Here is a 17,825-nt window from a genome sequence, read left to right as displayed (position 1 = left end):
GGCTATACCTACAAAAAATAATGCACTACAGTTTAGAAAGAGCAACGAAATCCACATAGAGTGGAGTTCAGGGTGGATGGGTGGGTCTAATAACACTGGACTTTCACCCAGGAGACCGCTTTTTGTGTCCCTTGTGAAACCACAATTCAACATTGACTTATTTGTCACGTAAGCTCCTTACTTAAAAGGTATGATATGCAACAATTTCCTAAAAAAGTATTTATAAGACTGTGACAAACAGGTAAAGCCACAAGGGGGAGGAATCAGGCAAAATGGCCGACCGTGGGCACAGGAGCCAGGGGAAGGGAAAGCGCAGGGAAGGCTTTAAGTGCAAACATATGTGCAACACTGCATGCTGATACACCACAGATGTGTTTGTATGCATCTTGAATGAGCCTAGAAAAAAACTTGGAAGAAAAAATGCCAGTGATGAAGTGCAGCATATTGGATCCTGGTGAACTTCTTACAGGCCAAAAAAGTAATTTTGTATTTCATTGTTCGGCGCTGCTGCTTTGTGAGTGATTACAGGCCTGATTGAAATGAACACGGGCCCCCTTGCTCCGTCTCAGCTTGAGGTCCACTGACATCTGAGTGCTGTCCATTTTAAACATGCATGTAAAGCCTCCAATGTAGCAAAAATGCACAAGTCATTATCTTAAATACAGCAAACACATTACACATATGCTCAGGGCAGCAGATGAAGCAGATAGCAGCAGTCAGGTTATGACAAATGCCCATTGCTCCAGAAATACACACTCTCCCTACAACAAAGATTACATGGCTATTTATTATGCAAAATTATGTTATTGAACCCACATGGTTTTTTTTCCCACTGGCAAAGACATGACCCACCACCATGCCTCATTTCACTCGTCGCCTTCATCAGTTGGGTTGGTTTGTGTTTGTGTGGTATGAGGGGTGAGATTGGTCTTGTTAAGGTTAAGAATGTCGAGGTGAGCCAACCAGAAACGGTATAGGGCGGGTCATGCCTTCATCCTGGTAGCATAATAATAACCAATGTGCTTCTGTTCATTGCACAGAGTTTGGAGCAATGGGCCTTGGACACAATGGGCTTTGTTTTCGGGATAATGGGATAAACTAAGTAAACCTTGGTTTGAAGTTTACTTTGAAAAGCCAACGTATGCATGTAATAAGTGGGAACTGAGAGGCTGTCTCTGACACATCCAAAATTGACACTAGATGGGAATCCAGATTGTCAAAGTTTGAAACCTCGGACCACTAGGCATTTGAGGAGTACGGAAAGAGAATGTGTCGGATTCACATGAGTCCACCAGATGTCACACCAGACATGGGTGAGCCAGGTTGGTCAGTCTGTTTAGAGGACAGGTATCTCATCGCAAAGCCAGACTCAATGCACAGCTCAGATATGTGAAATAGGAGGCCGTGGGGTTGCAAGCCTGCTCACTATACACATCCACATGATGCAGCATACCTCCAGCACATGGCTGCCTGTGCTGAGGTGCCATAAATCCACCGGGCTGCTTTCATCTGAGAGCAGAGCTAAATTGACAACAAATGTTGTCCTTCTTTTCCTTTGCCTCCTCAAGGCTCTGACACAGTGCTTCCAGAGGAAGGCGTCATTGCCTGAGGGTTCATATTTATGTGTAGAGATGTTAAATTAACCCGTTTTGGATCCATCAATTTTGCTCCCCATGCTGGACTCTGCAGGCTGAGTGGCTGAGGGTTTAAATATCCCTGCTCATTTAGCAACTAATGTTCAGGTGTTGATTAACAATACAGCACTGCAAACGTTTCTCAAACAAACACCAAGGTAGCTTGTAGGATATACTGTACCCGCTTCAAACTACATTCTCTATCGTCTGAGGCCCATTTTAGCTCCACGAACAGAGTCATGATACATTCCATCTGGATAATAAACACGTGCTAAGAGTGTGGTAGAGGACTGGGTCAGAAAACAAGCCCCAGGTGACTTGGAGAAACATATCTGGTCATTTCTGGAGCGCGGAGAGTGAAGTCGGTTTCACAGGCTCTGCCAAGCAAATAAACAGTAGGAACACATCACAGCAGCAGGCCCAATTCAGTGTATTTTTTTTAGACTGGTTTCCAGTCCAAAAACTGCTCCAAGCAAGGCCTGTGTCCACAGATATGTGGACTGAAATCATCCAGCAGCTGACCACAGTCATAACTGTGTTATTTAAGGCTCTGTAAACTCACAGCTTCCAACCAGGAGTGTGACACATCGTTTATTAAGCTGTTTTCTAACTGCGTGTCAACACCAACACAGGACGGGCATTTATTATAACTTGATGTATGACACCGTATTTAAATCGCATAAAACAACATACCAGAACATCACGACCTGTAAGAATACTTAGGAAACAGACACATGGCCCTTATTTAAAGAGCTACAGATGTAGGAATAAATGGAACAGTGGTGCAGTTGAGCTTTTGAGTCTCAGCAGACCAAGTTAAAATGTAATATACGGTTCAACTAAATTGCTAAATTGGTGAAATCACCACTAAGCAGGAATAACTACATTTAGCCTTTTCAAAACCTCCAAAATGCTGTGTGTGACTAATCATGTTTGGATTACACACAGTGGTGAACATATGTATTTGCTCACTCACACAGCATGGCGTAAATGGAAAGAAATAATTTGTCCAACAAATTTAGCTCCTTCAGCCGACCTCATCGTTAAAGCAACTTTGATCTCTGATTCCTGACAAGAACCCTGTTGATGGGATACAAAGACAGCTCACTTCAGATGGAGCATCGATTTCAGTCAAGAGCTAGTTTTATTGCAACATACACAGAGGAAAAAGTGGTTTTATCAGTGTCCCTGAGGAGTGCAAAGGCCGTGGGTTTCATCAGCAGTTATCATGCAAGCCAGGAATTCTTGGCTGCTGTGTCTTCAGCAGGCCTCCTCCCCACAGTCTCAGAAATATGAGGAGAGAAGTGAGAGGATATACTGAGGAGACATGAATATGACTGAAAAGAACTCCTTAGAGCGTGTCCAATTCCAATTTTGCTGGTTAAACAACACATAATCTGACGCCAAGAGGTAAAGGGGTTGTATTCAGCCTCTAAATGAATCATAGTTGTGTTTTTGGGGCGTAACATGAATTAAACCAATCAGTGCCGTTCCCTATAAAAGCCACCTGCACCTTCTGCATTGCTATTTAAATGGCGGATTCAGCAAATTGGAGAAGCAAGCTGTTTCTGCAGTGAAAATGTTTTTGAAAGGCTAAACGCCAACAATTCAAAACACATCACGTGTTTTGAATTTTGGAAACCAATCACATCTATCTTGTTTCAATTCATGTCCCATTGCGTTCCCTTACAACTAAACTGCATTCTAAATTAAAAAAACATCTTGGTTATGTCAAGGCATCAAAAAATTACTGGCTGGGTATAGTTAAAACATAATGGTTTTGCATTAAATTGAATTAAACTGGTATGTTTGTGATATTATTTAGGTTACAGATGTGAATGACATCGACTTTGGTTTTGAGCCACCCATCTTTCCAGACCTCCTGTCTACATGGATTTTGTCAATACAATACTTAGAAAATAGAAAAAATATGTTTCCCTTGATTTGTAATTGATAAGGTGTCATGCCATTGTTCCAACTGCCAATTATTCCAAAACCCCAATAGTCCCAAAAAATTCCCTTGGTTCCAATAGCCCATTTGTCCGACAGCCTGATATCCCAAAAGGCTAAATCCCAACAAATATGGATAAAAGCAGGATATTTTCATGCTGGGTTATTGGAATTGTTTGGATCTCAAGAGTTGGAAACAGTCCTACACAGCCACCACTGGAATCTAATTCTACAAATAGATTAATATTTATAATATAAGTGTAGCCTAATCTTTCTCTGGAACTGATTAGAAGCATTGGGTTTCAACCCGATAAATAGATACAGAAAAATAAAAGCTGCAAAGCATTCAAATGCTGACTTATAATTTAAATGTCGATGTTATGAATGAAGCCTGTAAGCTTCCACCTATTTGGTTCAGCCTTAGAATTGTCTTATATTGATACTGTGTTTACTGATTAGGAGGGCCACTCGGTTCACTAATTGTCAAGGTCCATTTATGGGGGTGCTGAATCTGGAGGCTACATGGCTTGCAGCTGGGCCCTACCAGAGTGGCGATGTGCAATGCGCATAGATGCCGCCATTAATTGTAGCCTTCCGGGCGTGAACCCATGTTACAACGAAATATGAACCATTTAGCAGTTTCTCTTTCGTGGAGGACAGCAGCTGCAGTAAGCTTAGATTTACAGAGACTACAACAGATTCCAGTCCAATCTGGTTCAGCATTGGAATTTAGTGTAACTGCCTTGAATGCAGGTTTACTAAAGCCACCATCCTCTGCAAAGGAGCAAGCTACAAGCATTCCTTGCACAACACAATTCAGCATGACAGTTTTTGGTTCTTTTGAAACGGTGGCATCATCACTACAGTTTAAGCATCTTTCAGCCAGGAGATCACTGATGGTTGACCCTTGTGAACTTAAGTAACGTCACTTCCACAGTAAATTTTACCCAAACCAGGATCTTTTTTTTTTTTTAAAAACATACCAAGTAGTTTTGCTGCACTCAATCTCACTAAGTTGTTTCCTGTGAAGACTGGAGTTTATTTTGAAAAGACTGTACATACTTGCAAACACACACACATGCAACCTACATACATTGGCACATATACTACATAACATACATATACATAAATATCCTCATTTACAGGTAAGATGTATGTTGATTTCAGAAATGTTCAGAAATGTTCAGAAATGTTGATGCTACTGCTTCCTTGTGCAGCAAGTTTCTACTCAAATTGTCTGACCAAACCATAAATACTTTGTTGTCACATTGATAGCCTGACATGGCTTTTGTTGAATTTCCTTGAAAAGCCACATCAAACGAAACCTGACTTGTTAGATGGTTTGGTTACACAAAACCCTCAGAATGTTGGAGAAAAGCTAATTTCCTCATGCTTGTTCCCATCAGATAGTCGGAGAGCTGTGTGGAACAAAACCCAGATTGGCTTGAGTGAGGAGATCCTATTGTGTAAAGCTCAAATAGCTATGATAACGATATCCATAATCACAACATAAATACATAGTAATCTTACTGAGAACAAAAGCTAGCCTCAGGTCGGATGTATCATTTAGACTTCCACTTAATGAGCCGTTGAAAAGGAAAAGAATGAATCTCTAGCCTCCCATCTGGGAGTTGGAGATGTAATCCAACTGTGCTGAATTAGGAGGCATGGTTTTAAGTATTGAAGCGCAAAATGCACACAAGATGGTGAGTTTCTGCCAATCTTACAACTGGTATCAGAATTACAGACAAAAATCTCAAATATTACAATGGATATTGAAATACGTTCCATGTTTCTGTCTTACCAAATTACTGTCACACTGGCACAGGGACACTTTCCCAATGCCGTGTCTGGTGTGATGTCCGCCCGCACAACTCACAGTATCTTAAGGATGTTCTGCATGCCGGAGATGTTCCTTCCGATACACTTATCCTCATCAAATTCAGGGACTAATGGTTTTCCTTGGCTTAGACCTCTAGCAGCAAGTGAATTGTCTTTGGCACGCCTTTCCCTTCCAACCCCCAAAACACAGCCGAGGCAATATGTTTCTGATTTATGCTGCACTCTAAAACATGTTCCGGTGCTCCACAGACTTTGGTATCACCTTGCTTTCTTCAACCGCTGCTATTCACCAGGTAAGTATGCAGGTAAGATCTGCTCTCGGTGTCTAACAGCTGAATACAGAACATGTGTAACCCATTTCTGTGTTCCTAACCACCTGCGTGGTGTGACAGAGAGGATTTATTGCTTGGAAGACACTAATGGGACCAAACCAGTTGTGAAAGGCTTTTTTCTCTGTGACACAGTGGGAGCCCTGGGAAGGGAAACACCTCACCTGCTCATGTCATGTGAAATCCAGGCTAACAAAAAGGTGGCTGTATGAAGGAGCAAGTGTAAATTGGGTTTTAACATCAGTGATTCATAACAACATAACCATTCGAGGGCTTGGCTCAACGACACAACGGCATGAGATCATTACAAAGAAGACGAGCAGTTTCTATCAGCCTAGACACCTGCATTGTAAAACATTAGTTTGCTTTGTCAAACTCTGGGAGAAACAAAAGTTTTCACTGTAACAGATTACGACTGCCTGAAACCTTGCTGTTACTTTACTTTGGGTTGTTTTCAGTTCAAACTTTTTGATAAACCCAATGGTGCACCAGGTTGGTTTGGAGCCACCCATAACTCCTCCCTACATGGATTAAGTCTATGCAGCCCGTATATATTATTTGTGATATGTCAAAAACAATGTAATCTTGGAAAAAAAATGTTTTCCTTGAAATGTAATTGACAAGGTGCCATGGCATTGTTCCGATGGTCCATTAATCCGAAACCCCCAATGGTCCAAAAAATGTCCCTTTGTACCGAACGCCTGTTTGTCTGACAGCCTGTTATGCCAATGAACAAAAGCACATGGCTAATTATTATGCAGAATTAAGTTGTAATCACCATATTTCTTTTACTACCATAGTGGTACGTTTGCTCATCCTGATATTCTTACCCTACACCTAACAGATATTAACCCTCATGCCTCAACGAAACTAACCCAACCAATGAGGGCAGCGAGTTAGAAGAGGTGGAGGGGTGATTCATGTGAAGGTCCGATGAGGTCAAAGGCCTATTTGGACCTTTAAAACCATATATTGATTTCTAATGACACCCTTTGGTATTTCTGATCACTCATTTACCTCAATAATGTCATGTTTAAGTTAAAATATCTCCATTTCGGAGCTTATCCAAACAAATATCGAAGTATTTGATTGTAATACATAAGTGGCGTGGAAAGTAGGAATGAAGGCTGGATCAATGTACTAAAGTCATCAAGTTGTGTTTTAATACTATAAATGTTAGCTGTTGGCCTCCTGTTTCCAGTATGTATGCTAAGCTAAGGGAAATGCCAGCTGGATATTTTTATCTTACAGACACAAGAATGGTATCAATCCCATCTCTCCATAGAGGCCCCCCAAATGAAAAAACTCAAAACAACATAACTATGTAGCCTATTTAATAGGCCCTGTTTTCTCGGTTGCCTGCTGCATCACACTAATAGAGTTACCGTCAGTTAGTTCCACCTTAAATTCATTAGGGAGAGTTAGAAAGACTATTCTGGTGTTTGGGGAATAGCTTACAACATAATTTGGAGAAAAACTGCTTTTCTTTCAAGAGTGATCTACATAGCTTACTCTCAAAAACGTAAAGCTAATAGAAGTTTTTGTGTGAGTCTATAAAGACAGGGATTGTTGGTGGAAGTGGCTGAGTATAAGACCCCAGCTAAAACCTTGGCTATAGGGCACCAAAATGGTCAGAGCGCTTGGCTCTGCACTCTGGGCAAGAAAGGAAAGCACAATTCCCAAAATGTCAAACTATGCCTTTAAGTTTAATAATTTACTAAGTGGAGACGATTTGACAGCGATGAACATACGGACAGTATAATACATTTGGACCAAACAGGGTTGAAACAAGGGTGAATTTCTACTTATTAAGTGCAGCTTCATTCATTCATCCATGTCCTATATGTCCAGGTAACACATAACCATTGTTTCAACAGCAGAACAATGCTGTGGTTTGGACCAGCATCATGTCATCACCGGTGAACTAGTCTTGATGTGTCAAATTGGTAGAGTGCCCCTTTAAGCTGCAATTCACAAAGAGTTTTGCTCAACAGTTTTACTTCAGGAACTTCTTACTGCTTCATCTCATCTCAGTGAAAGTTGAATTTTATTTTCTTATTCAAAGTCCCGCCTCTTCCCCCAACGCTGTCTCAATTACTTACCCCAGGATTAGGCAAGTCGTTCGTCTGGCAGTGACCTGGGATTTTTTATTAACCAGGCTGTATATTATTTTTATACCTTCAGGTGGTGCAAAGTGACCGCCAGCGCTGTGAATCCCAGCGCCTGGTGCCAAGGTGAACATGGCCGAAGGGAGGCAGAAAGTCACAGGGTGCCAGCACATAAACACACATACACACACACACTTGACAGTATAGAGCCAAAGTAATGACCTATTTTACTCAAGCATGTAAACTCACTAAAGGGCTGAATTCCCAATCTAGTTGTCAAAATGCTGCATCAACAAGCAGGTGAGGCTCAGTTCACCTGCTGTGGAAGAAGATGAAAAATGAGTTTTCAGAGAGAACTTCCTCTTTGGCTGATTTGAACTAAAAAAGGTATTCCAGGAAAAGCCGACAGAGGACGTGGTGTGCACACTGTGTATTTTTAGCCAGCGGATCTCCAGCTGTGGAGCCTGAGTTCGGTGTTAAAATACACCCAGACGCCTGGATACACAACAGCGACCCCACTGGAGTGCTCTCAGCCAATCAGGACCGGACACACACACACACACACACACACACACACACACACACACACACACACACACACACACACACACACACACACACACACACACACACACACACACACACACAAGCTATAATTATAATCTGCATGATGGATATAAGGAGCTCCTGGGCACATTGCAGAGTATAGAGCATCCTCCTCACAATTTCAAACACATTGAAATAGATGAGAGGGGAAACACAAGAAATAGACCAGATCTTTGCAACCAAGACGTGTTTTTACAGTTTTAAGTTTTACATTTGTTTATGTTGTAAAAAACCTAAAGAAGTTACTAATTTTTCTCAATGATCCTCTGACTATGCGTAAACATTATTTTCTGTAGTTGAATATTTAATGTGAAACACACATGAAATAAATCCAAATAAGAAATGTTCTCTTTTTACCTAAATCTTGATGAGTGGGAGACATTTAAAGGCAGTCTGGCAGTGATAATTTCAAATTGAAGGTGGACTCCAGTTATTTAGTATTGCTCTTCCATAAAGTTGGAGGACTCACAAGAAGTTATTATTTCCTGTTCTGTGCAGGATATTCTGATATAAGGCAAAAGTTGAGAAAACCTTTGATCCTAAATTTCCCGTAATGCTATGTTTATTAGTGCTGCCTGTAGTACAGCTGGAGGCTGAGTGAGGCTGTTTCATGGTGGCATACTGCCCTCCTGTGTTTGAAAAAAGGAATGACAACAGAATGGTGGAAATACAAAACACCTCCTTATTTCCTTATTGAAATGACCAGATTACAATAAATACAAATTATTCCCCAAACATTTTTAAATAAAAATGATTAAGATATATATCCATTTATCTGGTTAATTTCGTAAATAAGATAAAGTATAGAAAGCAAAGACACATTCGCACATTCAGTCTGTAACAGTTATCCAACCACAGTGTCTCTGGTGCTGGTCTGATGGTCAGGTTACTGTATGCTGAGTGGATCATTAACATGAGAGATAACTGAGGACCAGAACCAACCAGTTCAGATTGAACTAAGGTTGATACACACAGACTTGTACTTCTATTTTAGTGAGGACACTCATTGACATACAACATTCCCCTTACTTCATTCATAGCCCCTTACTCTGACCTTAACCATCACAATTAAATCCCTTACCCTAATACTAACCCTAACCCTAACATCATTCTATTATATTTTTATCCTGATTTTCATGCAACCGTCAGATCTTGTGAAATTTTGAACGTCCATTTAAAATGATTGTCTTTCACTAACAGTGTGTCGTTTGTTTGCTTTTACTTATATTGTTTATAGTATGACATATTTTAAAACTGTATTTGTACTCAAGCACTTAATGATTCTCTTATGGCACTCATTTTAAAGTTATGTTATAATTGTGTTACTTCTGGGTCTACACAGAGAGAGGTCACAGTCATATAAGAACGTTTATTCAAACGAATAATAATAATTACAATAATACAAATTAGAATTATTTATAGTAACTGCCTGCAGAGGGGGCTTATTTTAATGGTATTTATTATTTATTTTTATAATACCAATTTTAATAAATAACCTGGAGTGAATATTTTATGACTGTTGGGAATTTTAAATTACTATCTATATTTACTCTTCATGTACCAAGTTGATTGGTCTATTAACATTTGCAGATATATACATACAAATACAAATTTTTATTGCATTTTACTAACACTTGTGTGTTTTATGTTGGTTTTATACCTAAGCAATTATTTATCCTTTTATAGCACTTTTTTTATTTTTTTATAGCACTTATGTTTAAAAGTTCCACATATTTTTTGTGTATTTCTTTTTTTAAATAATTCCCAGTGTATAATTTATTTATATCTTGTTGTGACTCCTACTCCAATCACTTCTATATAGAAAGAAACAATTAAAATGTACCCATTACGGCACAAAAAACCCTACGGTAATATTTAATTCCTTTTATTTAGGTTATTTTAACATAGCTAATTTTTATTCACTTTACAACTGGGAGATAGACCGTGGAAGTCTTATTTATAAAAATATATGGATACTCCCGCTTTACTACCTGCAACTTTTCTATGGTAATTTAAAACCTTTTGATTTATTACATTTATATAGGTATTTTAACCATCCACAATGGTTTTAATAAGCACGTTTTAAAATGTTTTAAATGTATTCAATTCAATTCAGTTTATTTTGTATAGCCCAGAATCACAAATTACAAATTTGCCTCAGAGGGCTTTACAATCTGTACACATGCGACATCCTCTGTCCTTCCCTCACATCGGCACAGGAAAAACTCCCCTAAAAACCCCTTTAACAGGGAGAAAAAAGGAAGAAACCTATGGGAGAACGACAGAGGAGGGATCCTTCTCCCAGGATGGACAGAATGCAATAGCTGTCATGTGTACAGAATGAACAGCATAACAGAGATACAACACATTCAATGTATATGACATAAATGATTCATATAATAAGACTACTTATAATAACAGCAGCAATTATTACAGTAGAATTATAATTATGAAAATAGGGATAGTAATGTGATTAATAATACTAATCGAAGTGGCAGTGGGTGTCAGTCGGCTCACAGCAGGAGGCACGACTACGGTCCAGGTACCACAATGATTCATGGAAACCTGCAGAGCGAGAAAGCAAAAAGGGCTTCAGGGTGGAAGTAAAGCTAAAATGCTTAATGGTACAGGTAATAGTAATAGTAATGTGACTAGTAATAATAATGGTGGTAGCAGTCGGTGTCAGCAGGGCCGTAGCAGGATGCACGACCACGGTCCAGGTACAGCCACGATTTATAGAAGCCTGCGAAGCGAGAAAGCACAAAGACTCCAGGGTACAAGCAAGTCAATAAGCGTAATAGTACAGGCAATAATAATAGTAATGTGACGAATAATGATAGTGGTAGTAGTAGTGGGTGTCAGCAGGGCCTCAGTAGGTGGCACGATGACAGTCCAAATATAACCCCGATTCCTGGGAACCTGCGAGGCGAGAAAGCACAAGAACTCCGGGGAAGAAGCAAAATCAGTAATGTGCATACATAGGAGATTAATACATAAAGATGGAGGGAGAGAAGAGGAGAGAGGAGCTCAGCGTATCCTAGGTAGTCCCCCAGCTGTCTAGGCATATAGCAGCATATCTAGGGGCTGGACCAAGGCGAACCTGAACCAGCCCTAACTATAAGCGCTATCAAAAAGGAAGGTCTTAAGCCTGCTCTTAAAAGTGGTGAGTGTGTCTGCCCCCCGGACTGAAACTGGAACCTGGTTCCACAGAAGAGGAGCCTGATAACTGAAGGCTCTGGCTCCCATCCTACTTTTATATACTCTAGGAACCACAAGTAACCCTGCATTGATTGAGCGCAGCTTTCTAGTTGGGTAATATGGAAGTTCCTTAAGATAAGACGGTGCCTGGCCAGTTAGAGCTTTGTATGTAAGTAAAATAATTTTAAATTCTATTCTTGATTTAACAGGGAGCCAGTGCAGAGAAGCTAATACTGGAGTAATATGATCTCTTTTCTTAGTTTTTGTTAGAACACGTGCTGCAGCATTCTGGATCAACTGTAAAGATCTAAGAGACCTATTAGAGCAGCCTGATAATAAGGAGTTACAGTAATCTAGTCTAGAGGTAACAAATGCATGAACTAGTTTTTCTGCATCGCTTTGAGACAGGATTTGCCTGATTTTCGCAATGTTACGTAAATTAAAAAAGGCTGTCCTTGAGATCTGTTTTATATAAGAGTTAAAAGACAGATCCTGATCAAAGATAACTCCAAGGTTCTTAACGGTAGTGCTGGATGCTAGAGCAATGCCATCTAGAGAAACTATATCGTTAGATAATTGATTTCGAAGGTGATCTGGGCCTAGTAGGATAACTTTCAGAGTTTAACATTAAGAAGTTACAGGTCATCCAGGTTTTTATGTCCGTAAGACATGCTTGAAGTTTAGAGAACTGGTTAGTTTCGTCTGGCTCAATTGATAGATATAACTGGGTATCATCTGCATAACAATGAAAGTTTACTGAGTGTTTTCTGATAATATTCCCCAAGGGAAGCATATATAAGGTAAATAAAATAGGTCCAAGAACAGACCCCTGTGGAACTCCGTGACTGACCCTGGTTTTCATCGAGCTTTCATTGTTTACATATACAAACTGAGATCGGTCTGATAAATACGACTTAAACCAGCTAAGTGCGGTTCCTTTAATGCCTATTAGATGCTCCAATCTCTGTAATAGGATTTGGTGATCAATGGTATCAAATGCAGCACTAAGGTCTAGCAATACAAGTACAGAGACAAGTCCTTTGTCTGAAGCTATTAGAAGGTCATTGGTAATTTTCACCAGTGCCGTCTCTGTGCTATGATTCACTCTAAATCCTGACTGAAAATCCTCAAATAAACTATTGTTATGCATAAAGTCACAGAGCTGATTTGCTACTGCTTTCTCTTTAATGTATAGTCCCAGTGTGCCCATGAAGCCTCGTAGCATTGCATTGGAGTACTACGATTAACCCTTAGCTAAACCTCATTCTAACATGAACCAACAAACCAAGTCGGAATCCTCAAACAGGCCTTTGAAGGGTCTGGCCATTGTCTCCTCACTTCCCAAAAATGTCCTCACTCTGGAACTCAAATTGGCCCTCATAAAGGTAGCAGTAGAAGTCCACACAAACACAAACACTGAAGAGACGGCAGTTACAGTAAAGATAAGATAATCCTTTATTAGTCCCATAGCGGGGAAATTTACAGGATTTACAGCAGCATAGGGTATAGTGCAAACAAGAGACATACTAAAAAAAACAAGATCAAAACAAGTATTATGAATAAGCAAAAGAAACTGTAAAGAATCCACAATAACTGAAATATTATATATACAGACAGAATAACTATTCTAACTATTATTGCACAGTGTATTTATATTGCACAGGTTTTAAGTGTTTTGTGGTCTACTGGGAGCAGAGCTGGTAGTCAAGAAAATGTCCTCGTCCTTCCTGTTTATGTTAATTATTAGAGATGCACAGATGTGTATCAGTCGACTGTTCAGAGGTTTCTTTCTTTCTTCCCTTTTGCGAAACACATCGACTTTGACCTTCCTGCATTCTGACCTTTCAGAACAGGAGAAACAACAACAACAACCTTATCAGCTTGAGTTTATCTTAAGCTTGATCTGTGAATTACTTTTAGGGAATAATGACCCTGTGATCACAACGGCCACAGTGAGGACCCATGTGTCTTCCTTTTCGCTCAAAGAATTTATTTTTTTGAGATTGTCTGCATGACCGTGGCAGTAATGTAAGAAAAGCCACAGGACAGATTCAGTTGCACATGTGTTATTAGCTGTGTATTGAGCAGACGGTCAGGTTGTGCAATGACCGTCATGGTTACTGGAGTTTGTTTGGTGAACCTGTTTAGGGCTGTTGAATGACCTACAATGAGAGTCTCCTGATGCCTTATCTCTACTTCATTGTGAAATCTACCTTTATGTGCAGAAACAGATCTGAGGAGCTCTACGGCAGTAAATGAAAGAGATTCAGAGGAAAAAGAGCTCAACAAACCCCCTTTAATCATCATGCTTTGTGTCTTTTGAATATCTTATTATTTGGCCTTCATCTGTTTTTTTTGTATTGTATACAGGTCCCTAATCCCTAAGAATTTCATAGAAAGTGCTCCAGGAGTAGGTAAATGTTTGTTTACAGAGAGAAAAAAAGAGACAGTGTTGATTGCTTAAGCTAGCATAGCCTCTTTCTGGTCAGTTGAGCTTGTAAAACTGTGCTATTTGTCCATAAGCAGCATCAAATTAAATTGTACAAAACTGTTAGGTTACAATATCATTTCAAATGCTAAAATGTAGTTTAAAAGTAAAACTAGTAAAACAGGAGTGCTTACCAGTCGCTGCCCAAAAATGAAATAAGGTTAGCTTATATTGGCTAGCATTAGCCACTGTGCATCGTAATTGACCATACCGGACCAAAAAGGACTGAAACTGTAATAGCAGTAATATGTTATATCGGGTTTTTTTAAGTTACATGGTTTTGCTTTAAATTCAGTTCTTTCATGGAAATTCATCTGGAAATAGCAAAAAGCTGCTTTTCAACTCGACATAGCTAAAATCAATGTAAAAAAAACATTCCCTCTTCTTTAGGGTGTTATATATATTTTTGTACATGTAAAAGGTCCATAGAGTGTAAAATCTGAAGTCCAGGCCCATAAGGAGTTGCCCTCCCCCTCAGAATCAATGCCCCGAGCTGCCTGAAACGGCTCCATTGAATTATCTCCTTCACTTCTGTAACTTTATGAGGTCACAATGTTACGGAAGTCACGTAAAACTCTCCGGCTAGTTTGGCCCTCAAACAACAAAATGTGAAATGTTGACCAATCACAACAGAGTGGGCTAGCTGACCAATCAGAGCAGACTTTGCTTTCTGGAGGGAGGAGCAAGCGCTACAAGGGAGCATTTTTTCTGCAGGTCTAACTCTATCTCTCCCACACAGACAGCACATTTACTTTAAATGAACAGTTATTAAACAAAGTTTACTAGATTATGGGTCCATACATTTGGTCAACACAAGTCCGTCAGAAGTCCGTTCCGTGGGGCTGATACCGCAGCGGGACAAGCCGCTAGCTAATAGCTCCAAAAACAGCTGATTCCAGCTGAAGCCGAAAGACCGCTAACCCCCTCCGGGTTGCCATGGGTCACCTGTGCTCCCCTGGGTCCTAAGTCCCTACATGTTTGAACATCTATGTACAAACATTTGTAACAAATACCACATTATCCATGTTGAATTAACCTGGTAGTTGATCGGTATCAAGGCTGTTGTTGTTGTTCTCTTCCGGAAAAGGGTCACGTGGTAAGGGGGTAACGAATCAGGGAATGACACGTCATAACTGCTAAGAACCAATCAAATAGCGAACGCCGGTGCCTACGTCATCGTTTTTGGACTTCTTCGTTTTCCGTCATCCACACTATCATGAAAACGCGGCGTTTTCAAACTTATCCGCGGCGTTTTCAAACTTATCCGCGGCGTTTTCAAACTTATCCGTCCTCGGGAGCGTTTTCAAACTTATTCGTTTTCGGTGCCCTAAAACGCTGTATAGTGTGGACGCTCGGTGCAAACGCAGAAAAAGATATGCGGATTCATTTGAAAACGGGTTAGTGTGGACGTGGCCTCAGAGAGAGGGTGAGAAGAGGTGCTGCAGGACAGCCAGGATGAGAAAAACAAGGCGGATTATGAGCATTAACGCATGTAAACGTGTTGTAACTGTTACTTGAGATAAAAATATGCACCCGGAAAAAGCATAATAGGGCCTGTTTAACCAAACCACACCCACAGGGTTCATATACATTGACAGACCTCGTCTTCAGGGGCGGGGGCGGTGGTGTTTACAGGAAGGACATTAATACAACCATAATTTCTATTCCTGTAGCTAATTTTTTCAAACACATCTTTCTAAACCCCCTCTCCTCTCTCTGACTCCTCTGATTTTCCTAACTTTTGTTTTCCTTTTTTGATTTTCACATCCACTTTGATGACACTGACTGTAAAGCTGCCGTTGGTGGCATTCCTGGAACTGCTACAAGGCTTCAACTTAACCCAACATATGGTGGATTGGGTCTGCTGCACTGGTCTGATAATACATCAACTCTCCAGCCTCAACCTCAACATCTGTGACCGCATGGCCATCACCATTGACATCCCTGTCCACAAAAGATAAACGCAAAGTGCTCTTCAGAAATCTCAAATCAATCTTCCAGATCTCCTCCAGCTACTCCTCCACTGGCTCCCATTCCTACAACAATAAAAAGTTATTTTCCTCACTCTCAATGTCCTCCATAAATAAACCTCTCCATAAATAAATATGATAATATTTTTTATCACTATGTTCTGCTGTATTGTTTCCTTCTGTCTGTGTGATTTGCAATCACTGGTATTGGCTGCTGTCATGTGTTACTATGTCTCTGATTGTTTTTACCACGTATGTTTATTTTAGGTATGGTCGTTTCTTTACAGTTTGACCTCTGGGATGATGAAGTCAATCATAAAATCAATAAATCAATCAATCATAGGTTTTCTGTAAGTCACCTATTAAGGTCTTTTCTCTCTACTCTTATAGATGCCTTGCTTCATTTTTCATTTTAAAGGACTTAAAAGGTTCTATACAATATTCAATGATTTAAGGATCATTTATTGTCATTATGCAACACAGGAATGCACAACGAAATTCAGTTGTAGCCCATTTGTAACAGAACAAACACATGACAAACAAAAAAAAAAGTTTTTTTGAAATTGCATCATAAGGAATGTAAACAGAAGCAACAAAAGCAATTGGGGAGATAATAGAGCCGGCAGATAATAAAGCCGGCAGATAATATAGCCGACATCTTCACATTAAAATTCAACATCAGGAAAACATTGTCCATCAACTTTGTGTTTGAGCACCAAGCATCATGATGTAAACATCTCAACAGTCACCGACATCCCGCTGCTTTCATCCATCTTATTTCCCTGCAGCTGAACATCACACAGCCAGGAGCATGCTGGGTAGTTGAGTAGCCTTAGGTCCTAGCTGAGTTAGTTTAGCTTCCATCTCATCTATCCTCCCTCTCCTCTCTGGGCCAGTTTGGTGGCATTTGGTCCGGCAGGTCTGGCTGGTTGGTTGGACGTCGGTGGTGTTTGTCTCAAAGTCTGCTGTACTTAATCCAATCCCCTTAATTCATTGCTGCAAACAACTATTATCTATGTAAAGACATGTTGGAGTAATGCCTATCTGATGCCCATATGGGAATGAAGTATCTCCCCCTCTGTGTATGTTGTCGTCCAAGGTTCTCTGTGCTTTGTTCAAATAACCAAGCCAGGCGTTCTTTTGAGTGCTTGATGTGCCGTACTAGCTAGCTCATGGCGGCCGCTCTGCTGTTCGCTCATACGGCGGTTAGCCTACGCAAGCGTAGCGCCCACCCTCCAGTTCTCCCTCAGGTAAACACCGTTAGCTCTGTCAGCACTGTTGTCGTTGTTTGCACTGTTAGTGACGTTAGCTACTAGCTGCCCGCTCAGCTGTCGCCAAATATAGCTCCTTTAAGCCACATTTCTGTTGATCTTAATTAAATATTGGTCGACCAATTGAATTCACAAAAAATACTGTGGGAACACAGAGGACGAAATACATAAAGCATTTGATTACAATTCTGGACTTTTTGTTCCTGTGATAGTAGAAAATACAGAAAAACTGTAAGACCACAGCAGTATCTCTATAATATTCATAATATTTCTGTGTTTTTTGAGCATGAAAGGTCATGTTTGACTTTTGGAAACAGTATGTGTAACAAAATAATGTATTATTATATAATATCTTAGTACAGACAACTATGTTATCATAGAACATTTTAAAATAAAATAGAAATACTTATTGACACATATTTCTCATTG

The sequence above is a fragment of the Anoplopoma fimbria genome, chromosome 17, assembly GCF_027596085.1.
Source record: "Anoplopoma fimbria isolate UVic2021 breed Golden Eagle Sablefish chromosome 17, Afim_UVic_2022, whole genome shotgun sequence".
Taxonomy (NCBI): Eukaryota; Metazoa; Chordata; class Actinopteri; order Perciformes; family Anoplopomatidae; genus Anoplopoma; species Anoplopoma fimbria.
This window is presented reverse-complemented; position numbering follows the sequence as displayed.